This window comes from Suricata suricatta, chromosome 13 (assembly GCF_006229205.1).
Source record: "Suricata suricatta isolate VVHF042 chromosome 13, meerkat_22Aug2017_6uvM2_HiC, whole genome shotgun sequence".
Classification (NCBI taxonomy): Eukaryota; Metazoa; Chordata; class Mammalia; order Carnivora; family Herpestidae; genus Suricata; species Suricata suricatta.
The window spans coordinates 79,632,372-79,659,271 of NC_043712.1; the positions used below are offsets into that span (position 1 = coordinate 79,632,372).

Sequence of the window (26,900 nt, forward strand, 5' to 3'; positions counted from 1 at the left end):
TCTGTGCTGACAGATAGCTTAGAGCCTGGAGCCTGTCTTCAGATTCTGTGTCTCCCTCTATCTCTGGCCCTCCCCTGCTCACATTGACTCTCTCAAAAATAAATAAAAACATTAAAAAAACTTTTTTAAATTTTTTAAAAAACCACTTTTTAAATTTTTTTTATGTTCTTTATTTATTTTTGAAAGACAGAGACAGTGGGAATAGGGGAGGGTCAGAGGGAGAGGGAGGTACAGAATCTGAAGCAGGCTCCAGGCTCTGGGCTAGCTGTCAGCACAGAGCCCGACGCGGGGCTCGAACCCACGAACCGTGAGATCATGACCTGAGCTGAAGCCGGACCTTAACCGACTGAGCAACCCAGGCACCCCCCCAAAAAAAACACTTTTTTAAAATGTACCTATTAAAAAAAAAAAGATGGCAGATACCTTTTTTTTTAACCCCTCATTCTAAGAAAATCCAAGAAACCTCCCTTCTGGACATTTTTATTAATCCTGCATATGGGGACATCTGAGTGGCTCAGTCGGTTAAGCTTTCAACTCCTGATTTCAGCTCAGGTCATGATCTCACAGCAAGCCCCATATCGGGCTCTGCACTGACAGCATGGAGCCTGCTTGGGATTCTCCCTCCCCTTCCCTGCCTGCCCCTCCGCCACACATGCACGTGCTCTCTCTTTTTCTCTCTTGCAACATAAATAAATAAACTTTACCCAAAAAAATCCTGCATCTGCCTTTCAAACCACATGAGGAGGCAAGCTCACTTCTGGGCGGGGCAGCTTCACACGGGCAGTCACGTCCAGTGGGAGGAAGAACGTGGCTTCTCGAGAGTTCTGGACCTACTCTTCTGTTTGCTAGACCAAGTGATATTGTGGTGTCTGTGCAAAACACTCCCCACACCATGAAATAGAAATAAAAGATAGTGTCGATTTTATTTGTACAGGCAGGGGACGCATTTCCCCTCTCCTCCAAGGATCAGCAGGAAATGCAGGCACTGGCTAAAGCAAGACCATCTGGACAGCCTACAAAGCGAGCCACAGGATTACAGCCCAGCCCGTGCCTGGTTTCTATTATTACTTCCAAAGATAAATAAGTGGCCAGCAAATCAAGATGGGCTTGGTTATGCTTTTGGCCTTAGTATGAAATCTTTCTTACAGGTATCAGCTCCAAAAAATGCTTGTTTCTTTTATTGAAACAGTTTGCTTTTTCACTGTGTTCAGGCTCTTTGCATTTCTAAAACATCTTGGTTTTAACTTTTTTTTAATAATATTCCCCAGCTTTTTGACATGTATAGGAAATCACCAATAACAATCAACTATTTCTAACATACACTACATTGACGAGGGCTACTTTTAAATCTAGAAGTAGCTTGAGAAAGAAGTAAATTATATTCTTAGTTTCCAATAGTATCGGCAGATATGTAAAATTAATGTCAGGTAACATGAGTTAGCACTGAAAAACCGGATACATTTTCAAAGAAAAACCATAGGTGGCTCAGTACTTTTTCTGTGTTTGAATGTCAATCCCTTTAAACAGTTTTAAAAATTTATTTTGAAAGAGAGAGAGAGAACACAAGCACGAGCAGGGGAGGGGCAGTGAGAGAGAAACCTAACCAGACTCTGCAAAGCCTGACACAAGGCTAGATCCCCGGAACCCTGAGACCATGACTGAGCTGCAATCAGAAGTCAGACACTCAACCTACTGAGCCACACAGGTGCCCCCTAACCATTTTTTTCCCTCTATTTGTGGCTATACCGAAACCAAGTTAAGTACCGGCAAATATGTGCTAAGCACCTATGTGTGCCAGGCATTGGGGTGAACGTGCACGAGTGGAAGTAATCTGACCTGCGCCTCCGTGAACTTGCAACCCTCAGTCAGCTGGTTGTCCTGGCCCGTCATGTGACTACAGTTTGCAGAGAGAAGCCCAGGCACAGCCCTATTTGCAGACAGCAAGACAAGTACTCAAAGGCGGAGGGCGTTGGCGTGAATGAATTCCTTGAGGTCTTGAAAACTGAATCATGACCTGACTTCCAATTATGTTTTAAAACGCAAAAGCAGCTGTTCTTGAATACTATGCAGTATTACATGCCGCAGCAACTGTAATATTTCTTAAAAAGAATGAAAGGGCCTGAATTCTTGGGGAAAAAAAAAACCAGCCTCACTGTTTAGTCAACCAGCCCAACGGGGATCGCCAGTCAGGATGCTCGTGGGCAGATTTCCCTCCCTAGAAGCAGAGCCAGTCACCTGCTGTCTCTCTCTGACAACAGCAGAGAGCAGGGAGGCATTGGGACGGCAAGCCCTCAGGAAGATCAGGAAAGTTTGAGGTCAAGAGGGAAGCAAGCAAGCTAGGCGTTTGCTCCTCAAAGTGTGCTTCCTGGGCTGAACCAGCAGCGCCACCTGAGCCACCTCACCTGGGCTGAAGGCGGCACCTGGAAGCCTATTAAAATGCAGAGACTCTCGGAGCCCCTCACACCTGCAGAACTAGAATCTGCATTTTAACGGCGATTCATATGTACATTACAAATGTGAACAATGAGATGTCAAAGCGACCCTGAAAGATTTAGAACTGATTGGTGAAATTCATCAGTCAGAGATAACACCCCCTAGGATATCCAGAAAAGACAGTTACTACTTAGCGAGGGATATGAAGATGTCCACAGGAAGATTGTGTTCGGTGAAAAAGTCTGCAAACAAAAGAATGAGAACCAGCAAAACAATGTTTAGTCGTGTGTATTTGAAGAGCTCAAAGCACTACAGATAGAAGCACGATCTCATTGTCCGGTGATGCAGTCCCATTTCATCAGGCTTAAAAGGATGTTCTCTTAAAAAAGAGAGAGAAAGAGGGAGGGAGAGAGAGAAGGGAAAGAGAGCATCCAACTTCCATTATTGAGAATCATTTGGGGGCGCCTGGGTGGCTTAGTCGGTTAAGCCTCCAACTTCAGCTCAGGTCATGATCTCACAGTTTGTGAGTTTAAGCCCCACACAGGGCTCTGTGCTGACGGTTCAGAGTCTGGAGCCTGCTTTGGATTGTTTCTCCCTCTCTCTCTCTGCCCCTCCGCAACTCATGTTCTGTCTCTCTTTCTCAAAATAAATAAATAAATAAATAAATGTTAAAAACAAAATAAGAATCATTTCGAGCTTATAGTTTGACTTCTGTTTGGCTTGACTTAGGGAAATGAGACGTACTTAGGGCACTTAGTCATTCTAATGGCTACAAAAGGTTATCTCCAAAAAAGAAATGAATAATGTGGCAATCAATTTACACATCTGAATCGCATGGGTTTGTTTGGGGAAAATCCCTTCATGAATAATCCTGAGCCAGAAACTCAGAACATCCAGCTGCTGTCTGAGGGCCCAGCCCTAGGTCCTGATGACTCACTCGTAAAAACCAAAGACAAAATTAGAATTAAGGATTGATGATGACACAGACCACACGGTGCACCTCTCCAATTTCCTGTATTGTTCTGTGCAGAACTAGGATCTCTCGTCTGTCACAATACCCCTTCTCTGCTGAACCCAGACGTGAGCTGGGGGCCTCCCCAGCCTGACACCAGGAGCAGCCCACACATTAACTGGCTTCGTCATGCCATCGGAGACCCGTCTGCCATCCCCGACAAGGCGTCCTCCCAGCTCTAAGCTTCTGCCATTCTGGGACAAAGGTCCCACCCCAGGAAGCCCAACCTCCAGGGGCTACTTGGAGAGGCACAGTTTGGTCGTGACAGCCTGTCTTCACGGGCCTCACTGAACAACCCACATGGACTCTCCCAGAGTCACTATATACCCCTTGCCCTCTTGACACGTATGTACACTTCCTTCCCTTCTTGGGACGACTGTGAAGTCATTAATTATGATGATGATGATGCCTCAGGATTCCATTCTGAAGCATCCCTTACATTTCTTAAATATCTAATGTATTTCTAATAAAAACTACCTTTTACATATTGGAAGAAAATCTACCTAAATCAAGTATCTCAATGGCAACACTACTAACATTTGGGGCTTGAGAATTCTTTTTTGTTTTTAAGGGGTTTTTTTTTTAATGCTTATGTATTTTTAATAGAGCATGAGTCGGGTAGGAGCAGAGACAGAGGAACACAGAGGATCCGAAGCAGACTCCATGCTGACAGCAAAGAGCTTGACGTGGGGCTCGAACTCATGAACCTTGAGATCATGACCTGAGCTGAAGTCAGATTCTCAACCAACAGAGACGCCCAGGCACCACATGGGGCTGGATAATTCATTTTGGGGGGAAGGGGAGCTATCCTGTTCATTTTAGGATGTTGGATAGCATTCCTGGCTTCCATCCACTGGATACCAGAAGCAACCCCCTAGGTGGTAACAGCCAAAATTGTGCCCAAACATTGCCAATGTCCCACCTCCCCTTTCCCTCCATTGAAAACTACTGACCTAAATGATTATAGTAATTGTCCTGGTGAGATGAGACTATGGATGATTTTGCTCCTTTTTTCCCTATATTTTCTAAATCTTCCCTAATGAATGAATATTGGTTTTTTGATAAAAATAAGCGAGGGATTGGGACGCCTGGGTGGCTCAGTCTGTTGAGCATCTGACTTTGGCTCAGGTCATGATCTCACGGTTTGTGAATATGAGCCCTGCGTTCAGCTCTGTGCTGACAGCCCAGAGCGTGGAACCTGCTTCAGATTCTGTCTCAGGCTATCTCTGCCCCTCCCCCACTTGTGCTCTGTCTCTCTCTGTCTTTCAAAAATAAATAAATGTATTAAAAAAAAAAAAAAAAGCTAGGGGTGGGACACCTGTGTGGCTCAACTGGTTAAGCCCAGGTCATGGTCTCACAGTTCGTGAGTTCGAGCCCTACACTGACAGTGTGGAGCCTGCTTGGGATTCTCTCTCTTCTTCTCTCTCTGCCCCTCCACTGCCTGTTCTCTTTCTCTCTCTCAAACAACAAATACATAAATTAAAACTAAAAACTTTTTATTAAGCTAGTGACTTTCCACTTTTAACAAAGAAAGAAATATCATTAGCTCCACAAATACCTCAAGTTGACCCTTAAGTAAATGCCAATGTGTGTGGTTCATGCAGTTTAAAAATTCAGTTCAGTCCCTACAAACAGTACCTTCCAGACAGACACCTTAAATTACATTTCTCTCCAATGTCTAAAGGACATTTTTTAAAAAGAGACTCTAGAGAAGAAAGCAGGAATTGAGGCCTCTAATTATTCAAAAAAGAACATCTAAATCCTTCTTCAGCATGGAAAATCAGTGGGGCGTTAGAAAGAGATGTAAAGTAAAATATAAAGTATTTACCCAAAACATTGCACAGGTACATTTTAGTCAGCAAAATACTTGTGTTGTAGGGGGAAAAAATAAGGCACATTTACTTCATCTTTAAGAACTGCCACACGTACAGACCATATTTTTAAAAATGTCAAAATCAGAAGACTAAAATATCTGAATGTAAAAACACCCATGATTTCATCTTCTTGGCTGTTAGGCTAGGATTTTTCTGAAACTTATTATTACCAAGAATTTTATTACTATTTTAATTCAGGCTGGCAAGGCCCTGTCTGCCAGAAAGAAACAGGTTCTCCGTGACAAATTCACCGTCTGTGACCCTCAGGACAGGGATGACCCCTTCTCCCCTAGGCGCCCCCCAAACACACACAAAGCATTTTCTCTCCTCTGCTTACCCGGGGTGCTGCCAGAGGTTCACGTGTCGCCTGCTCTCAGGGAGGAGTTCCCTTTTGTTAAGCGGGGTGATACCAAGCGCGGCTTCCAGAATAGCCATGTACTTCTTGTACCTCATCTCGTCCCAGTACAAGGTCATGGAAGTTTCGGGCACCATTCAGCTGAAGCAAATGAAGTCATCTTGGTGCTACCTGAAGCCCCTACACTGGTGCATGTTCTGTGGACCCCTAGCTCGAGCTATCCAACTCTGTAGTGCCGGGCGAGGGTGGTGGCAAGGCTGAGGCCAAGCCACAAATAAGTACAAAAAAGAAAAGGCTCGTTCGGATTTCCCTGCAGCATCGGCATTATATAAGGCTCAAGAATTCTGAATAAAGCACTAGCGAAAACGACTTGCAGGACGACCGCGGTTCTAAACACAGCAATCTAACGCACACTCCCCAATTAATCCGCACAGAAATCTTTGAGGCCACTAATCCTTCCGGTACTAATGGCACAGGAGGTGATTTATCTCAAGGTCTGGAAATAATTGGTCCAAAAAGCCTGCATGCCTCTGGACGAACTAAAATCAGAAGCTGATTTGCTCCTTCTACAAATACCGCCATCCAAAAGGCTGTGCTTTGACAAGCGCGGAGTTCCCGTAGTCATTCTCTAGCACACATTTCCAGGTGCTATAAACTCTTCGCTTGAGTCAACAGCAAAGAGTAGTTAATAGAGAAACAGTTCTGTTTGGGTTGTTGTTGTTTTTTAATGTCTTCTTAGACACCTCGATAACGCCACACAGGCGAGCTCCCACAGCAAGACCGTATATTGTCTGGATGTGGTCCGACTCCATCCCGTCCTTATGGTTGTAAATGTGTCCCCTCAGCTGGAAGGGCCTTTCTAGTCCTCTTTCCACGGGTTAAAGGTGGGCTGACTGTAACAGCAGCCCACCTAACGAGTCACACAGTATGCACAGACAAGTCCTCCCCGGGATGAAAATAAGACATCTGGAGAGAAATGCCCCTTCCTGTTGGAGTTGCTGACCAGGGGAGACGGGACCCCGGGGCTGTGGGCGCTCATGTTGCCCCCACATAGGAGGGCTCATCAGGAGCAGTTAGGAAGAGCCGTACTAACAGAGATGTGATGAGATCACACGAGCTTCCGGACCCAGCCACGTGCAAGGCCACTGTCATCCGGGAGATGCCAGTTACACTCTATCCAAGCTAACAAGCTGACTTTTGTGAAATGTAGTTCTAGTTGCATCTCTGTCGCTCTGAAGAAGTTCTGGCGTGGCCACCACCTCCCTGACTTCTTCAAGCTACGTTTTCCCAGTGAATATGCTCTAGTAGTTGGGCCATTCCTTGTCTAAACAAACTCATATACAAAAGGGAAGTAAAACAGAAGGAGGCTAATGTGCTAATCCCGATTAACCTAGATATCCACAGTGAGTAAGTGTCCCAAACTCTACCCGCTGCCCCCAATCTTGAATCTTTCCTCCACAGATTATCTCTCTTTCCTCAACAGCAAATTTTTTTGTCTTTGTTTTTTTGTTTTTTAACCTGAATGACCTAAATCAGTGGTCTCTTTGGGGTGGAGAGGTGCCTGGGTGGCTCAACTGGTTAAGCATCCGACTCGTGGTTTAGGCTTACGTCATGATCTCATGGTTCATGAGTTCAAGCCCCTCATTGGGCTCTACACTGACAGCACAAAGCTTGCTTGGGATTCTGTCTCTCCCTCTTTCTCTGCCTCTCCCCCACTCTCTCTCTCTCTCTCTCAAAAATAAATAAATAAACCTACAAAAAAAATCTTTGCAGTGTGGAAAGAAAATATTAAACCGTCTATTTCCTTTTTTCTTTTATCCATTAAAAATTTAGTTTGAGGGGCACCTGGGTGGCTCAGTTGGTTGAACGTTCAGCCTCAGCTCAGATCATGAACTTGTGGTTTGTGGGTTCGAGCCCTGCGTCAGACTCTGTGCTGACAGCCCAGAGCTTGGAGCCTGTCTTTGGATTCTGTGTCTCCCTCTCTCTCTGACCCTCCCCTGCTCATGCTGTCTCTCTCTCTCTCTCTCTCTCTCAAAAATAAATTTTAAAAAACATTAAAAAAATTTTTTTAAATTTAGTTTGAGTGTATATTTTTTTTAATTGTCATAATACTTTGAGAACTATCATTTTTTTTAAGTTTATTTATTTATTCTTGAGAGAGAGAGAGCAGGAGGAACAGTGAGAGAGGGAAAGAGAGAATCCCAAGCAGGCTCTGCACTGTCAGCGGGGAGCCTGGCTCACACAGGGCTCATTCTCACAAACCATGAGATCATGACCAGAGCCAAAATCGAGAGTCAGTCCCTTAACCCACTGAGCCACCAAGGTGCCCTAAGAACTAACGTATTTTAAATCAATTTAAAATATGCCATTTATAAATTACTGTGTACTCATATAATTGTGGGGTGTCCTTAAAAGTATGATAGAGGTGAGGGGCAGCTGGGTGGCTCAGTCAGTTAAGCATCTGACTTCTGCTCAGGTCATGATCTCAGTTCATGGGTTCGAGCCCCAAGTTGGGCTCTGTGCTGACAGCTCAGAACCTGGAGCCTGCTTCCGATTCTGTGTCTCCCTCTCTCTGCTCCTCCCCCATTCATGCTCTATCTCTCTCTGTCTCTCAGAAACAAATAAAAGTTTAAAAACAATTTTTTAATGTGATAGAGGTGCATGAGCAAAAAAAATTTCAAGGTCATTGACTTATACAACCCTTCAACTGCTCCTTAGGCCTCAGTTTCCCTTTTACAAGATGAAAGGCCCAAACAGATGAATGCAGAGTTACCTTTCCGTATCAACTACAAGACACTAAGGCCTCCCATCTCACTTGGCCTGGTTACGCAATTCAGGTAATCTGACCACGGCACAGTGGTGACAAGGGATAAACCACTCAGTCTCGGCGTATTTCATTTCCATAGTGTCCATGAATATGGACAGAACCTCCCACTGGTGGTTCTGTAAACAATCAGTACCAGTTAGTCACAGGAATTCTTTTATGGTTTGCTCCAGCTGCCGCGGCTGAGAAAGGCTACAATACAGCCCTCATTTAACCATACAGGAAGATGTAATTATACTTACACAACAGTCTTTGTTCTGACAAATTGTATTTCTAATGACGCGTGATAAAAATTGCTAGGCAGCCCTCTCTCAAAGTAAGAAACAAAGCCTGAGCTTAACAACAGCGACAAAAAATCAAGTAGAACTTGCTACCCACTGGAAGCTGTTTTACTTGGGTGAAAGTGACCCGAAACTTCATGAATGGCATGTTTTATTTAAAGCTTCGTTTTCTGCAGGAATTTTTTATGCGTTTAGCCTAACAACCCTTACGAAGTGATTGTTACCTTTGATGACCTCATGCAAAACTAAAATTGGGTCTTTGGTGAGGAAAAGAATTCTACCTTAGCATATAATTAAAAAGAATTTGCTTTCCTTCCATAAATGAGATTGTTCAGTTTTATCGTTTACTTACTCATCCATTTAAAAAATTGTCATCTTTGTGTGAACACCTTCATAATGGACAATAACACAAAAAGCACAAATCTAGCCAAAATACCGCATCCAGATGTGTACTCATATCATTTTCTTTATAAATCTAGAAATTCTTTAGAAATATGTATTTAGGTAATTTATTTAGAGTTCTAGAAATTCTTTACAACCACAGCTATCTGATTCAAAATCACTGATCTATTTAAAAAGTGACTAAGTCTACATCTACATGATCCAAAAAGAGCTTTTAAGTCAGGATACTTGAATCTAAATGCTTAACGTTGAACATAAAAATACACAAATTGAACTTGTTACCCGCTGGAAGCTGTTTTACTTTGAACCGACTATTTCTACTTTATTTCTGCTGGAGAAAAAAGAGCGGAACGGAACCTTTCTTCCCCGGGTTTTAACTGTTCTTGTGCTTTAGAAGTATAAAAATGGAAATGAACTGACGCCCCAACGGGCTGTTTCACAGGGTGTGGTCTGCTCTTCGGGAGCCGGAAAAAGCTTTCCCTCACAGGAGAAGAGTCGAGGAAACAGCTACTTTTCTTTTCTTTTTTTTTTCTAAGCTTTACCGCAAATAAACCATATGACTTCATGCAAGTCATTATATTTTCTGCCCTGAATACCTTCATGTCTCATCGTATTTACATATTTGCTCCTCAGTGACCTACCAGAGCACTGTAAGAAAAACAAGCCACATGATGCAAAATTCCCAAAGAGTTCAAAATTAGCTGTTAGCTGTCGTCCCTCTGGATTCGCCCACCTCTGCCCGAACCAGCCTGCCCTCTTCACAGTCTCTTCGGAATACACTCACTACGGGGTTTATTTAAACCAGCACCTTCGACTGGATGCCACCCGATCTGTCCTTCCCATCCTGTCCGCCACCCGAACCAACATCTGAAATAGCTCCCTGCCCGGCCCGTGGCCACCTCTTGCCTTTTTCTATTTCTTGCATCCCCGTCCTGGTTCTCCGGGCATGAGACCCGGAAGCTGTCTTCACGGTCCCGAGGTACCTGCTCACACCAGCCCCAGAGAGCTGCGTTTCAGCAGGAAGGCTCGATCAGAGTCCCTCCTGTTTAACGCCAGGAGATCCCTGACACCTCACCTGACCCTTCTGAACCTGTCTCATCCTCTGTAAAATGGGAATGCAGCCACGACATGGGTGCATTCGATGCCTATCATCTCGTGCCTTCTTCCTTCCCTTTCACCCCGGACATCTGTCCGTTTTCCACCCTCAAAGACCTCTTCAAGAAACCTTCCTCTAGGAGCGCCTGGGTGGCTCAGTCGGTTAAGCGTCCAGCTTCCGGCTTCGGCTCAGGTCATGATCTCACGGTTCGTGGGTTCGAGCCCCGCGTCGGGCTTTGTGCTCAGAGCCTGGAGCCTACTTCGGATTCTGTGTCTCCCTCTCTCTCTGACCCTCCCCTGTTCATGCTGTCTCTCAAAAAAAAAAAAAAAAAAGAAACCTTCCTCTAACCTCATTTCTCTACCGGCAAGAACAAGGTGCACTTACAAACTTCTCCGGCAGCTACAACGGCGTGACCCACCCATGTGGCTACAACTTCCTTCAACACACAGTAAAAGAACCAGAAAAGCCCAGGGCTGAGTGGTTTTGGGGGGCAGGGAGGGAACCAAACAAACAGGGGCTAAAAACCAGGCTGGCTGAAGGGTAACAAGAACCCAGGGACCGGAATGAGTGATGGAAATCCTGAAAAACAGAACACAGGGTCTTGGGGTCCAGCTCGGGTGGGACCCACCAACTAGGGAAGTTCCCCTTACATTAGTTTCTGGATTTTTAACCTCTGCTACTTAATAATTAAAAGCCAAACATTAAAATCATTTAATCAACGGTTGCTCCCAAAGAACGTGTATATATAATAACATATGGATTCCTCATTCTGAAAAAATAAAACACTTTCCACTCCTCATGTGTTGCTTTTGGTAGAAACTGTCTTCGTTACGTTTCTACTCTGATCCTAGAGTTGCCAAATCCTGTCATTTCTCCTGTCATTTCTCCTGCCTGGGAGCAGACGAGGCAGGAGGAGACGTTGCACATGATTTAGAACCCTGGCAGGAGCTGACTTCAGTCAAGAAGGGCTTGGCCATTAGGTGGGTTAAGAGGATATTAAGTCACTTCTGCTCTGCAACTTCAGGAAAGGGACAGGGTCCCTGGAACTTGGCAGGGACTGCGCCAGCTCTGACGTGTTGAGATGCACCGCCAGCAGCTGGGAGGAGGAGTTCACACAGTCCCACGGTCCCCCTCCGGACACACCCCTCCACTCCCTAGCATGAACTGGGGAGCCACACCACCCAGGACTGAAGTTCAGCCCCACCTCTAATTAGCTCTGATCTTGGTCAAGTCATTTAATGTCTCATTGCCTCAGTTTTTTCATCTGTAAATGGGGTTAATAATAGCACTGACCTCATAGGGTGGTTTTAAAAATGAAGTCAGTCATTAGATGTCAAGCCTTTAGCACACGGAACGTGCAGCCTACAGTATACGCCGTGTGCATGTGTGTTATCCTCTTTTCCTTGCTAACTAGTTGCAGCTTCATTTCTTCCAAAAAGCTCTCTTTGGTTGAACCCACCACCAGACCGGGGATAAATGCTCTTTCTTCCAATCTCAAATGCTTTCTGCTTCAATCTAGTCATTCTGGAACCACAGTCAGTTTAAACGATGTGTTTAAGCAAGTACAGTGGATAGGGTGGGTCCTCTGGGCCACGGAAGGGGATTAAGTAAAAGAAGAAGGAATCATGGCAGTTGAGGAGGGTTGACCTCCGCACTGACCCGCACCTGCCCCTGGCTCTCTCCCGGGACGGTCTGCCTGCTTGTCAGACATAGGTGGGGTTCCAGGCAGAGCGCTGCCCAGTGGTCAGGGCTGTGGCTGAACTAGACAGAGAGCCTCAGAGTGGGGCCCCACCGAGGGGTTTTGTCCAGCCCAGAAGCTCTAATCCCGGTGAGCCCAGGAGAGGCTGCGGGGTGTGAACCTAATAATGTGGGTCCCGGGCTCGCTCTCCCGGGATACCGGTGGGAGGAGGTGGAGTGTGCCCAGATGGCCGCTGTGTTAGCTGTTAGTTCTCTTGGCTTCAGGCAGAATTTCTTACTCTTCCTGTATTAGTTTGCTAGGGCTCCCATGACCAAGTACTACACACCACAGGGCTTACCCAACAGAAACCTTACAAGTATTATCTCCTAGTTCTGGAGGCTAGATGTCCAAGACCAAGGTGTTCATAGGGTTGGCTGGTTAGCTCCTTCTAAAAAAAAAAAAAAAAAAAAAGTGGGGCACCTGCATGGCTTAGTCGGTTAAGCATCTGGCTTCAGCTCCAGTCGTGGTCTGGTGGTTCACTAGTTCGAGCCCCGCATTGGACTCTGTTCTGACAGCTCAGAGCCTGGAGCCTGCCTCGGATTCTGTGTGTCTCTCTCTCTGTCTGCCCCTTCCCGGTTCATACTCTGTCTCTGTCTCTCTCTCAAAATTAAATAAAACATTTTAAAAAGTATTTATTATTTTTGAGACAGAGAGAGCGTGAGCAGGGGAGAGGCAGAGAGAGAGGAGGACAGAGGATCCAAAGCAGGATCCGCGCTGACAATAGAGAGCCAGATATAGGGCTTGAACCCACGAGCCATGAGATCATGACCTGAGCTGATTTGTTAGTCGGATGCTCTACCGACTGAGCCACCCAGGCGCCCCAGGCCTGGTTCCTTCTGAGGACTGTGAGGCTCTCTCCTCAGCTTATGGATGACTGTCTTCTCCCTATGTCTTTACATTGATTTTCCCGTGTACATGTCTGTGTCCAAACTTCATGTTCTTCTAAGGACACCAGTCATATTGGATTAGGGTGCACCCTAAGGCCTTCATTTTAACTTGGTCACCTCTCTAAAGACCCTATCTCCAAATAAGGTTACATCCTGAAATACGAGGTGTTAGGACTCCAACATATGAATTTTGAGGGCTAGGGGTGCAGTTCAACTGAGAACGCTGCCTACAGTGAAAAAAAAATGTAAAGCTCTCATGAAGTTTTGCCCTGTGATGGAAAAAGACAAAAGCCCCAGAGTACGTGATGGCCTGGACAGGTCCAGCCTGTGATTCAGTCCAGCAGTGGCCTCACAACAAACCGGCTAGGACAAAAAATCCTCCATGTTCAAGAGGCACAAATGACTAATCCTAAAACAGTGAGCTGGTCTCTGGAAGCAGAAGCTGGATCCATAAGAACAGGAGTTCAAGAAGCTAAATCGCACTTAAAACCATTATGCGCAGTTGACCAAGGCCAGGGGTGTGCACACAGCACGCTGTCCGAGTCGGGGGTCAGAGCAAGGGTCTGCTGGAGCTGTTATCTCGCAGCCCAAGGTGGGGAGAAAAACCAAGCCACCCCCACATTGTGGAAGAAGAGAAAGAACAGCAGAGCAGACTTGACAGGGCATCTTAATGAAGCTAGACTGAGCAAGCCTGAATCGGAAGGTGGTCCAAATCTCTTGGGAGAGGAAATGAAAAAGAAACGGGGCTTGTTAGGTTATGACCTGTCGGGGCAGAGCCAGACGACGAAAGGTCTGAAGCAAATGACAAGAGGAGCGGAGAACACAAAGAGCTGGAGCTCTACAGAAAGAGATTCAAAGACCCCAAAAGGCTGGAAAGACCCCTTCTTCTCAGAACCAGATTCTGTCCCTTGAAAAGAGGAGCTCGTGATCCTTGGTGGAGAGTAGGGGAGGGCTGGACAAAACCTGTGGGGTTCAAGATGGGAGGTCGCAGACCTGAGACAAGGATGGATTCAGGGAGGAGGGAATACCATCAGCTCCTTTTGACAAGGAAGAAACTAAGGTCAGAGTTGAGAAACCTGCCCTAGATCCCATGGCGCCCAAGTGGCAGAGTCAACATTCCAGGCCAGGTCTCACCCGTCACTACTCTGTTCTAGAGCCTTCTAGAGTGGATCCCCATGCATCTGATGATAGGGACAGAGCATCTGCTGCCTGGTCCCTGGATCCCGGGTGCTGCTTCCACTGAGAAAGGAGGGTGCCAGTCCCTATCCGGAGACCCTGCTCCTGGCTGCTCACTTTCCTCTTCCTTCTTCTTCCTCTTTACCAACCTGCTCTTTCCGGGGGATCCTAATGTGGAGTTTGTGGAAATAAAACATCCCCTTCTCCCTCCTTTCCTTCTTCAGTAAGTCCCACCCTCCCCATCACCAAGCTGGCTCCCCACCAAGGTCACTGTCCTCCCAATCCTCCCCTTCAAGGGCTGGGTTTTCCCCAGGACACCTCATCCAGAAAACAGAAGGGAGTTACCTCCTGGGTTCACTAAGTTTCCATGTGCCCTAATATTCAAGATCCTGAAACACCTTGAGATTTCTTTTTTTTTAATAGTTTATTGCCAAGTTGGTTTCCATATACCACCCAGTGCTCTTCCCCATAAGTGCCCCCTTCCATGACCATCACCTCCCTTCCCCCTTTCCTCCTCCCTCTTCAGCCCTCAGTTTGTTTTCAGTATTCAAGAGTCTCTCATGATTTACCTCCCTCCCTCTCCCCAACTCTTTCCCCCACTTCCCCTCCCCATGGCCCTCTGTTAGGTTTCTCCTGTTAGGCCTATGAGTAAAAACATATGGTATCTGTCCTTCTCCGCCTGTCTTATTTTGCTTAGCATGACACCCTCGAGGTCCATCCACTTTCCTACAAATGGCCAGATTTCATTCTTTCTCATTGCCGTGTAGTATTCCATTGTGTATATATATATATATATATACCACATCATCTTTATCCATTCATCATGTGATGGACATTTAGGCTCTTTCCATGATTTGGCTATTGTTGACAGTGCTGCTATTGGGGCGCCTGGGTGGCTCAGTCGGTTAAGCATCCAGCTTCAGCTCAGGTCATGATCTCACAGTTTGTGGGTTCGAGCTCTGTGCCAGGCTCTGTGCTAACATCTCAGAGCCCAGAGCCTGCTTTGGATTCTGTGTCTCCCTCTCTCTCTGACCTCCCCTGCTCACGCTGTCTCTCTCTGTCTCTCAAAAAATAAATTAAAAAAAAGAAAAAAGAAAGTGCTTCTATGAACATTGGGGTACATGTGCCCTTAAACATCAGCACTTCTGTGTCCCTTGGGTAAATCCCAGCAGTGCTATTGCTGGGTCATAAACACCTTGAGATTTCTAAGTCATTTTGTTTAAAATGTCCCTCTAACATATGTTGAAATTATCCAAAATTTTTGTTTAAAAAAAGAATGTATTAACCTAAGTGGTTCTGTTTTTTTTTTTCCAAATTGTATCTTGACAGTGTTATAAAGTTTAGGGTACCTGTTACCATCATTTAGTGATTCTTATTAGACACAAAAACAAATAGTAAATTTTAATTTGATGAATCAGCCCACTCTTCCCTAAACAACAGATTTTTTGTCTACACTTCAGATCCCGGCCACATTTGAAATAGGAAAACACTTAACTCTGCTGATGGCTCTGTGTACTATAGGAAGGTGACAGAAAGTCCGTTATTGGGTTGAACACATTTGAATTGACTTCAAAAAATTTATGTTTTTACAGGTCTGTCTCCCTGAGCATTCTATGATGACCCAGAAGGTAGGTACGATGCCTTATTCATCTTTGGTTTGGTTTTGTTTTAATTTTTTAATGTGTTTATTTATTTTTGAGAGAGAGAGAGAAAGAGACAGATAGACAGAGCGTGAGCAGGAGGGCGGTGCAGAGAAAGAGGGAGTCACAGAATCTGAAGCAGGCTCCAGGTTCTGAGCTGTCAGCACAGAGCCCAATGCGGGGCTCGAACCCACGAACCGTGAGATCATGACTGACCCAAAGTTGGATGCTCAACCAACTAAGCCACCCAGGCACCCCCTGTCCCATTCATCTTTGTATCTCTAGTGCCTCTTCTTGCTCAGGAACCAGCATATGACAGATACCCAATGACGTTGGGTTTTGCTTCCTAATTAAGAGGCGGCAAGGTATAAAGTCCCTGCTCTCTAGAACCAGACTGCCTGTGTTTGAATCCCAGCTTCACACTTAATTAGCTGAATGACTTAGGTGAGTCTTTTAAACTCTTCAGGGCCTCAGTCTCCTCATCTGTAAATGGGGGATAATAATAGCACTTACCTGTTAAGGTTCAGTGAGAATTAAATTTTATGAACGTAAGCAAAACTCGTAGGGCCTGGACCATAAAATTGCTGTCTAAGTACTAGCCACAATTATTATTTACTCAGCAAATAGTTACTGGTTCTCCGGCCTGAAAACATGCCTCCAAAGTTCTTAAATTGAAGCCCTAATCCCTAGCATGATGGTATTTGGACTTGGGGTGTTTAGGAGGTAAATTAGGTTTAGAGAGGCTCATGACTGGGTGGGTGCCCTCACCAGACCATGGACAGTGAGATCTCTCTCTCTCTCTCTCTCTCTCTCTCTCTCTCTCTCTCTCGCTCGCTCTCTCCATGCATGTGTACCTAGGAAAAGCCGTGGGAGCGCACAGAGAGAAGGCGGCCATCTGCAAGCCGGGAGGGGGGCCCTCACCAAGAACCTCGCCTTGCTGGCACCCTGATCTCACCACTAGCAGCCTCCACAGCTGTGAAAAACCAACATCGGCCAGAGCCACCCAGGCCGTGGAATCCTGTGACAGAAGCCTGAACGGACTGGGGCCCCAGATCTAGCTCTGACCGGATCTGGAGATCAGGATCTCTCAGCCCAACGGGAGCTACTCCCTCAATCAGCCCTGAGCTCCTCAACCCACGTCCAGCGCTCTGGAGTGGACCTCTTCAGCTTCCCAAGCGTCCACTCCCATCCCTCTCGGCCCTGCCCTTCGGCGGCTGAGGCCCTGGTCGCCTTTGATCTGCCTCTCTAGTCCCTTCTGGAGGACTGCTAGCTCTCCTGGAGTGGCTGCTGCCTGGCCAGTCCTGCCAGCCCCCAGCACCACCCAGGCTCCGGACGGTGCGTGCACACTGCTCGGGCATCAACCTGCAGACCTTCTGTGTCTCCCTATTCCAGCTGCCCTTGTCCCTGCAGCTGGGCCAGACTGTCCTCCTGTGTCACGCTCAGTCTCTGGTTACGTATTTGTATTTGCCGCTTATCATCTGCCTCCCCTAGAGACTGGAAGCCCTGCTCTGAGGGCAGAGGCCTATTTTCTCACACTATGTGTATTTCCTCCTGAGTGTTCTGGTCCAAGCCAACACTCCTTCACTCATTCACCCCCTGAACAACCACGGAGCCACCCCCGACGGAACACTGATCGACGCTGGACCCAGGACAAGACCCATGCATCCCTGCCATCAAGAATCGCCCCGTCTAATGGAGTGACAAATAACCGTATGCTGTTACAGGGAGGTGAGTGACCGCGGGACCATGGACAGATGGGACAGTTCTGTCTGAGCATCTTGGCCTGGGGAGACCTTCACGGAGAAGGTAGGTACCTGGGTTAGGACTCTAATAACAGGCACAGATATCCTTAGGCTGACAAGGATCTGAGGCATCTCGAGCAGAGGGAAAAGAACCAGAAAAGTAAAACAGCAGAGAATGCTCTCAGGCCAGGAAGCAGAGCGAGCACCTCTGAGCCCAGGGCTGGAGCGAGGCAGGCATCAAAGCAGAGCAGGGGTAAGGCAGATGGCCATGCCTCCAGCTAACGGAGGCTTCCCCCTGCCTAGATGTCACCAGCGCATCATGTAGCCACCATACCCACGAGCCAGCCACAGGGATAAGCGTTCTACATGCATTACCTTGTTTGATGTTCACATCCACCTTAAGAAGTGATCATGCTCAGGTACCAAGTGACTAAGCCATCTGCCCACGGTCACACAGGTAGTAAGTAGGGGAGATGCAATTTCTATCCAGGTTGGTCTGATAAACTCATGCCTTCTCACACCCACTAAGCCTGGGTAGGTACCCTGGGCCCTTGGTGTGTCACCAGCATAATGAAATGTAATTGCCACTTACTTGTCTCCCTCTAGAAGGTGAGTCTCATGAGGACAGAGCCTCTGCTGTGCCCCCCATAGTACTCCTAGCTCTGAGGGCACTGCCTGGTAGGGTACAGGCATCAGGAGCATGTGTTAAGTATGAATGAGGGGCACCTGAGTGGCTCAATCGGTTGGGCATTGGCTTCGGCTCAGGTCATGATCTCGAGCTTCCTGCATTGGGTCTCTGCTGTCAGCACAGAGCCCACTTCCAACCTTGCCTCTCGCTGCCCCTCTCTGCTCACTTACTCTCCTCCCTCTCTCTCTGCCCCTCCCCTGCTCACATGTGCTCTCTCAAAAAGAAATAAACATAAAGATAAAAGAAAAGAAAGAAAGAACGGATGAGCAGAGTGGGGGAGTGTTCCTGGCTGGCTCCGTCAGTGCAGCATGCAACTCTTGATCTTGGAGTTGAAAGTTCGAATCCCATGTTGGATGTAGAGATTTTCTTAATTTTTTATTATTTTTTTAATGTTTTTCTTCAATGTTTATTTTTGAGAGAGAGAGCCAGTGTACGAGTGGGGCAGGGCCAGAAAGAGAGGGAGACACAGAATCCGAAGCAGGCTCCAGGTTCTGAGCTGTCAGCACAGAGCCCAACGCAGGGTGAAACCCACAAATCATGACATCAGGACCTGAGCGAAAGTCAGACACTTAACCGACTGAGCCACCAGGTATCCCGGGCGTAGATTACTTAAAAAAAAAAATAGTTATAGGGTGCCTGGCTGGCTCAATCAGAAAAGCATGTGACTCTTGATCTCAGGGTCATGAGTTGGAGCCCCATGTTGGGTACAGAGATTAAATAAGTAAAACCTAAACCAAAAAGTTATAATGAAAAGAAGGAATGAGCACATGAATGAACAGGGCTTTGAATTCCTTTGCAATGTGTACTACCCCCTTCCCATCCCTGTGGTGAAGGAATCCCAGTTACTATCATCCCAAAACCAAGATCTGAATGCAAACCCCAACTTCACTTCTGCCCTCTCCCTCTTCGGTCAGAGACAAGCTCCTGCAGCCCCGAACTCCGAAGTTGCACGGACGGACAGACAGACCCCTTCCCCGACCGCAGGGGCTTCTCTCACCATCCTCACCTTCCATCCTCCTCCCCATCAACGCACAGAAGAGTCAACATCCTTTGAAAGGACTGATTACAAGGTTGACCCTTGGCTGGGGTCTGGAAACTTGGATCTGGGGAAGTCTCCCACCATTGCCAGGGCTCATAAGAGTGGCTCCTCTCTCTGAACTGTCTGCATAAACCACGTAAAGTTATCCTAATATGAGCCTTCCTCTGGGAGTCTGAACTTCCGGCATGCACTACGCAGAGGGTGACGATGTAGCAAGTCCTCGACTCTGCTCTGTGCACCTCTTCCCTTTGCCGATTGTGCTTTGTGTCCATTACTGTAATATCACAGTGATGACAACTATGTGCTAAGTCCTGTGAGTCCTCTTACAAATCACTGAAGCTGCGGATGGTCCTGGGGATGCCAAGACACTGTCTTGCACAGGAGCAGGGTTGCGAAATACCTCCTGTCCAGTCCTGTCCACACCCGGAGCCCACAGCGGCCAGGCAGGAATGTAAAGCTGTGCAACTGGCTAAGCCGGATGGGGGGCCGGACAGATGAGCCTACAGTAGACAGGAGCTCACTCGGCTCCTGGCCGACCAGCAAGTGCCAGGCAGAGCTGAGCAGCCAGCTCACGGCCACCGATAATAAACCCTCTCCTCTGCTAACAACAGGTGCCCCCAAATGACAACATGGGCAGGCTTTGGCCTTCTTCCAAAACCCAAGAGAAATGCTCTACATCCTCAGATACCATGAAGATTTCTTGAAAACAAAAGGTAGAATAAAAGAAGGGATGTTTGTCTCAGCTGCATGAAACCAGCAGGAAGGGTCGTTCCAGAAGTTCCAGAAGACCCAGCTGCAGTAGACGGCCACTGCCCTTCTTGGATTTCTCTTCTGCAGCAACCCTGACCTTCATAACACGGACTGTCAGCACCCACTCTCTGAATCGGCTTATACTCAGTCATGTTAAGGAGACTAGACACGTGGTAGCACAGAAACTAAAGCTATTAAGCTGAGCAGCAAATACACAAAAGGAAGAAAAGTGAACTTCAAGGTCACTGCCTGCACAGAGGACTCTTGCTTCTTAAGGACAAAGCTCGCCTAGGTTCTCAGCTGATGATGATTAGCAGTGACAGGCGAGAAGATGGAGAGTGGTCTGTGGTGACTCCAGGATTGTGGCCCGCAGGACTGAAGGGGTTCCTGACCTTACGAGGAAAGTTCACACGTGACCCTGTGGTCCCAAGCAGCCTACCCCACTACCCGGGAATGCTGGACTTCCTGAAAGGGATGGGAAGGTCAGCCCCCCCACTGCCCCCACCCATAGCTACAGCTACAGCACCCACTAGCCAGCGACAGCCCAGCCCCTCCCCCTTCCACAACCCACACCCAAGACATGCCCTGACTCCCCTGTTTCCACGGAGTTTGTGGGCCTCAACTGGCCATGGTCTCCTCAGAGCCTTCTGCCCCTTCCTTCGGGATCCCAGAGGCTTCTCTGCCTCCAGCCACCCCTCCTGCTCTGTATTCCTGCATTTTGGGTCCCAGCACTTGTGTCTGCCTCCTCCCCTGGCTCCACCAAGCTCCTGGATGCACGTGGTGCCCAGCTAACCTCCAGGTCTGTCCCTCGCCTCACTCTTGCTCCAGGCTGACACTTCCAAAGGCCTCCAGACCAGGGCTTCTCAAAACACAGTCGCCAGACCGGTAGCATCAGCATTGCCTGATTACTCCTTAGAGGAGACTGTAAGCCCCACCCCAGGCCTACAGAAGCGAAAGACAAAACCTCCAGGAGAGGGGCTGGAGATCACGTGTTTGAACAAGCCCTCCGGGTGAGTCAGACGCAGGGCAATGCCTGAGAATCCTTACACGACACACTTCCACCTGCTCGCCCCCTGCCCTCTCAGACAAGTCCCCAGTGCTTCTAAATGCAGCCGAATTCCGTTTCCCTTAATGCTGCCCGCATTTACCAGCAACACAAGATCGAAACAGCACAACGCAAGCTGCATACGGCAGGCCTCCAAAAGGCAACAGGGATTTTTAACGTTCATGAGAAACGAGGCTGTACAGCAGACGGGAAGTGTCCACATGGCTACAGACAAAAGCATTGCCACGCAGCTTGGGAAAGAAGGAAGGAAATGAACAAACTCACGCAAGAGCCTTACATGTGGGGGTACATGGAAATGAAGAGCACCCCAATAAAACATAAACGCTATACTGGCTATATAAAAATGTGTTAATATGATCTTTAGAGCATATTACTGTGTATTTTAATAAGTAGGCTGGACATATATTAACCCACACAATATCAAATGATACTTTAGTTAAATATTCATTATTTAGTTAAAATATTCACCACTGCACCAATGGATTTTCTCGGTGTGTTTCGTGTGCACACATTTGGTGTGTTACGAACATTTGAGCGGTGCGTGATTTTTTAGTGAGCACTAAAGCGGCATGTAGAATAATGAGCCCCTGCCTGCTTCCTTCCCTTCATCTCCAAGAAACTACGTATTCATTAACTCTTCACTCAAATCCTTTGGAACATCAGGTTCTACACGCATGAGGACCTATGGCAAATAAAAAGATGAACCAACACTGAAACTAATTTCAGAAGAGCAAAGGGCTCAATTTACATTTTCAGTGTTATAAACCATGGAAACTAGAGAATCTATTCAAAACTGATTTTCCTTTCTCTGTCTAGTTCTTCTTTTAAAAAGAATAAAAGAAAAAAGTCAGGAACAAATGGCCTAAGAAATATGCATGTGAAAAGATGTTCGACATCATTAGCCATCAGAGAAAGTGAACCAAAACCACTTCACACCAACAAGGATGGCTAAAATTTTAAAAAGGACAATAAACGCTCCTGAGGATGTTGGAAAATTGTAACCCCCCTACATTGCTGGGGGGACCGTAAAGCATTGCAGCCACTTTGGAAAGGAGTCTGGCAGTTCCTGAAAATGTTAAATAGAGAGTTATTATATGTTTTCCACTTGTAGGCATGTACCCAAAAGCAGTGAAAACATATGCCCCCATAAGAACATATGTGTATGAATGTTCTCAGCAGCATTAGTCTTAATGGCCAAAAAGTAGAAACGACCCAAATGTCCATCAAGAGATGAATGTAGAAGCAAAACGTGGTATACACATACAATGGAACATTAATTGGCAATAAAATGAATAAAGCACAGATACGCGCTACATTGTAGATAAACCTGAAAGCGTTAGGCTAAATGAAAGAAGACAATCAACACGCAGGACCACATAATGGGTAATTTCCTTTACATGAAATGTCCTGAATAGCAAATCTGGAGACAGAAAGTAGATTGGTGGTTACTTAGGGAGGGCGACGTAAGGGGCTGTGAGGTGCCAGCCAAGGGGTGGAAAGTGTTCACGGAGGGGTGGTATTCTTTTTAGGGCAATAAAAATGCCCTGAATTTGATTATGCTGATAGTTGCACAACTCTGTGAATATACTCAAAACCAATGCATTGATTTAAACAGGTGAATTGTGGGGCGCCGGGTGGCTTGGGCGGTTGAGCATCCGACTTCAGCTCAGGTCATGATCTCGGGGTAGTGAGTTTGATCCCCACATCAGGCTTGCTGTTGTCAGCCTATCAGCACAGAGCTCACTGCTTCAGATCTTCCGTCCCCCTTGCTCTGCCCCTCCCCTGCTTGCGCTCTCTCAAACATAAATAAACATTTAAAAATAAAGAAATAAATAAATACCTGAATGGTACAGCCTGGATGGCCTGTGAATTAGATCTCAATAAAATAAAATTTTTAATGACCCGAAGTGAAAAGAGAATTACAAAGAGGTTCAGTTAACTAAAAAGTATTAGATACCTCAAATATGTAGTTTCTTCTGTCTTTTCTGCATTAAAAATTTCTCCAAATGAAAATGAGATAGGCTTCCGCTTTCATTTTACAGTTTACGAGCGCTTATACAAATAAGGTTCTTTGGCTTCCTTTATATAATCTTACAGGGAGATACGCAGGCCCCTAATTTTATGTTTCAGGATGTGGACACTCCGAGGATATGAGGTTTAGTGCACGCAATCGGCTCTTCGGGGCAGATGTTAGTCCTGCACCTGCATCCTGTACCCTTTCTTCTATACTCTGTAGTATCTCGGGGTTCCACAGAGATACCGGCTGGCCAGTAGGCAGAGATGGCATGACTGACCGATCTCAGTAAGGAGAGTGCCCATGTCTTGATTTTTCTGGAAGCTAGACCAGCGACAACAATGCTACATTCAAGCCAAGCATAGTCTAACTCATCACTCACCAGAGGTCTTGCGGTACCATGGAAAGAACCCTTTCCTCTTAAATCCTTTGCTCTCTTGGAACTTACTCACTTTGGCTCATCTTTGTATCTGCCTGAGGACCTAGTACCTGATGTTGCAAGAGATATTAATGAATATGGTTTCTTGGGGATGTAGGGAAATTTACAGGTAGGGACAATTCTACATGGAAGAATGACAAAAAGAACCACGGTCTAGAGTAGGAAGATCATTGGCCTCAGTTTTCTCATTTGTAAAATGAGGGGGGAAAAAAGAAATACCTCTCGCAAGGTGATTGTGAAGATTTGACGAGAGTGTACCTGAAAATACCCGATTCACAATAGACATGGCCTCTAAATCAGAGAGTCCAGCACTGTGATCCCTCTATGGAGGCCAGTGGGTTCTTCCACTCAGGATCTTCAGATCTGGAGAATGATAACCAACGTCATCCATTCTTACTAAACTCCTCCAAATGATTCCCCTGGCATCACTGAAAAAAAAAATTCACTGTTCTAAGGAATTTTTTCCTCAGGTGTAGACTACAAAACAGCTTTTGTTGACCAAATAAAACTCTGAACTATATTGCTATTTCAGAAGAGAACATAGTGGAGGAAGGGAAACCTCTTCTCTTTGCCTTACGAAATTCACAAACGTCTGAATTTCTGTGAATATCAGGATCTCCTAAAGAAGGAGAATTGTTTGTCTAATCTTACCCATTTTTATTTTTTTAATGTTAATGCTTACTTATATTTGAGAGAGAGACAGACAGACATTTGAATTATCTTTCATTCGTCATTTCAAAGGGATTTTTCAGTCAAAGGAAGCTGTAAGTTCCTTCCTACAAGTCCATAGCCTCATTCCGATAAAAGTCATAACACAGGAAAAGTCAAGTGTCTTAGGAAAAAAGCGAGCCCTCAAATCACAAGCTGGACAATCTTACACAGATACAAGCAAATGACTTCCACTATTACACAGCTTTTCTAAATTATACAAACATTTTTACAACTAGAAATAATGTTATGGGACCAGATGACTCATTTAACATGAAAGCAGAGACAAAACACATAGTTTGGGGTATTCGGGAAAATTATTATTTGCTGTGACCTCTTCCCCTATTTCCCAAGCAACAACTTTTTCCTTAAGGTTTATTCCAACTACTTTCACAAATGAGTTTGAGTCACTGTTAAAATAAAAATAATAAACCTAATATAAACAGGATACCTAAAATAGGCAGTTAACAGAAGCATGGAGATAAATGTCACCAGGCATCTAGTGTTTAATGTGTACTAGCTAATCAGGGCAGCTGGAGCCCTGGGTAGCTCCTTCCTTCGCAGCCCAAACAAAAAGGAAACCCCCATGGGTTTCTGGTTGTCTCTGTTAAAAGAAAGCACATGCACTCTAAAAACCTAGAGCGAGGGGTGGGTGGCTCAGCCGGTGAAGCATCTGCCTTTAGCTCAGGTCATGATCTCAAGGCCTGTGGGTTCGAGCTTGGTGTCAGGCTCTGTGCTGACAGCTCAGAACCTGGAGCCTGCTTCTCCCCCTCTCTCTGCTCCTACACCACCTAAGCTATTTCTCTCTTTTTTTTTAAATTTTAATGAAAATAGTAATAATAATAACCCGGAGTGATAGTAGCGCCATGTCTACCAGGACGGTGACTCAGGAATCTCTAAATGTTTATACACACTTTGCAGACATGATTTAACTTTACATTCCTATTCAACCCCTTCTCTACCCTACAAAACATATCATTTAAAGTATCCAGAAGTTCAGGGGCTGGGGAAAGGGGAGAAGGGAGTATTGTTTAATGGGTAGGGTTTCTGTCTGGGACCCTGAAAGGGTTCTGGAAACGGAGAATAATGATGGTTGCACCAACAGTGTCAGCGTACTTAATGCAGCTGAATTGTACATGTGAAAAACAGGTAAAATGGTGAATTTGTGTTATGCATATTTTACCATAATAATAACAATCAAAGAATGAAAGCATCCAGAAACAAAAAATTCACAGCCTAGTATGCTGACCACCCATCCAGATCTCCCCGAGGAGCGAGACTCTAAGGTTGGAGGAGGGGCTGTGCCCCCCATGCAGCTTAATTATGTTGGTCCTGGTTTGGTGAAATGAAGGTTCAAACATAGGACTTGATGAAAACTTGTGGAAGTGAATTGTAATTCACTTCCTCACACTGGACAGAATACTTCACCCCATGATACCCGTGGCCGGTGCTTCTCAAATATTATTATGGAAACGATCCCCTGGGCATCTTGAATCAGCAGGTCTGGGTCCACTTTTAACAGGCCTCCAGGTGACGCAGCTGCTGCCCTGAACCTCACTTCACCCAGCAAGGCCCAAGGGCACTTCCCAGTAAAAAAACACTACCGCCCTATCCGTCTGTCATCTGGAACCCTGGTCTCCTCACCAAGACACGAGGAGGGTTGACCGCACCTTGCAAATGAATTGATAAAGGACGGAAACTCTCTACCCACCCCCCACCCCGCCATCTGTAAAACGGCGTTGGGAATCGTGGACGCGAAGCCTGACGGAGAGCGCTTCCCGGGGGCACCCACCCACCTCGGGGACTAGGAATCTGCCATCCACGATGAGGGCAGTTGACAGAGGCCAGTTACACAGAAAGCCTTCGCACAGCCTTCAAAACTTAAAAACACCCTCTCAAGCTCTAAGAATGCCTGGAATTCGGTGGCCTTTATCCAACATAAAGATCTCCAACTCCGCTTCGACGGCGTTCCCTATAGAACTATGAGCCCCGCGGCCTTGAAAAGGGACAACGCCCAGCAGGTTAAAGTGACGGGCGGGGGAACCCTCGAGGGCTCTGCGGCGCTGGACACGCACAGATCTCGGGTCTTCGGCGCTGGGGACGCACAGATCTCGGGTCTTCGGGCAGCTCTGGCCCGCGGGCACCTCCGGGACAGTGCAGTCAAGCTCTCGGCGGTGCGGGATTTGCAAGCCCTGCAGCTGGGGCACGACCGGGACTCCATCGGCAGTCCCCACCTGCTTGCAACTAACTAGCGCCTCCCTCGGCTTCCAGGCACCAGCTCCCGCCCCCTACACAGACTGCAATCACGGGCTGCGCCAACAGAAACTCAGAGCTGAGAGAGGCTCAACAGGAAGTGAAACAGTCCCCATCCCTAGGTGTGGAAGGCGCCAGGCCAGGCAGGAAAACGACGGTGACCCCCCCTCCCCCAAGCACCTGTAGCTGCCAGAGTACTCGAACCTACGTCCAGACAGTCCCGCAAGAGAAATCCTATGATGTGCTTTCGTCCTCCGCGAGGACGGGGAGGCAAAAATCCGCTAAGCATGCCCAGAGAGAAAACTATCAGTGCCCAAGAAAGTACACACCAAATCCACAGGGAGTCCGGGGGGAGGGGGAATCAACTCGCATGTACTCTCGCTGCCCCCCACCTCCGCCCGCACGCCGATCCAGGGCGCCAGCGCCCCGCCACACCCCGCAAATCCCTCGTTTGCCAGGTTGGGACCGGAGGGAGGCATCCCG

The 26,900-nt window shown here is 46.8% G+C and overlaps 1 pseudogene; it reads left to right on the plus strand.

Moving 5' to 3' along the window:
- Positions 1–26,416, plus strand: part of LOC115275965 — a 37,840-nt pseudogene extending 11,424 nt beyond the window's left edge.
- Positions 26,417–26,900: the final 484 nt, after the last annotated feature.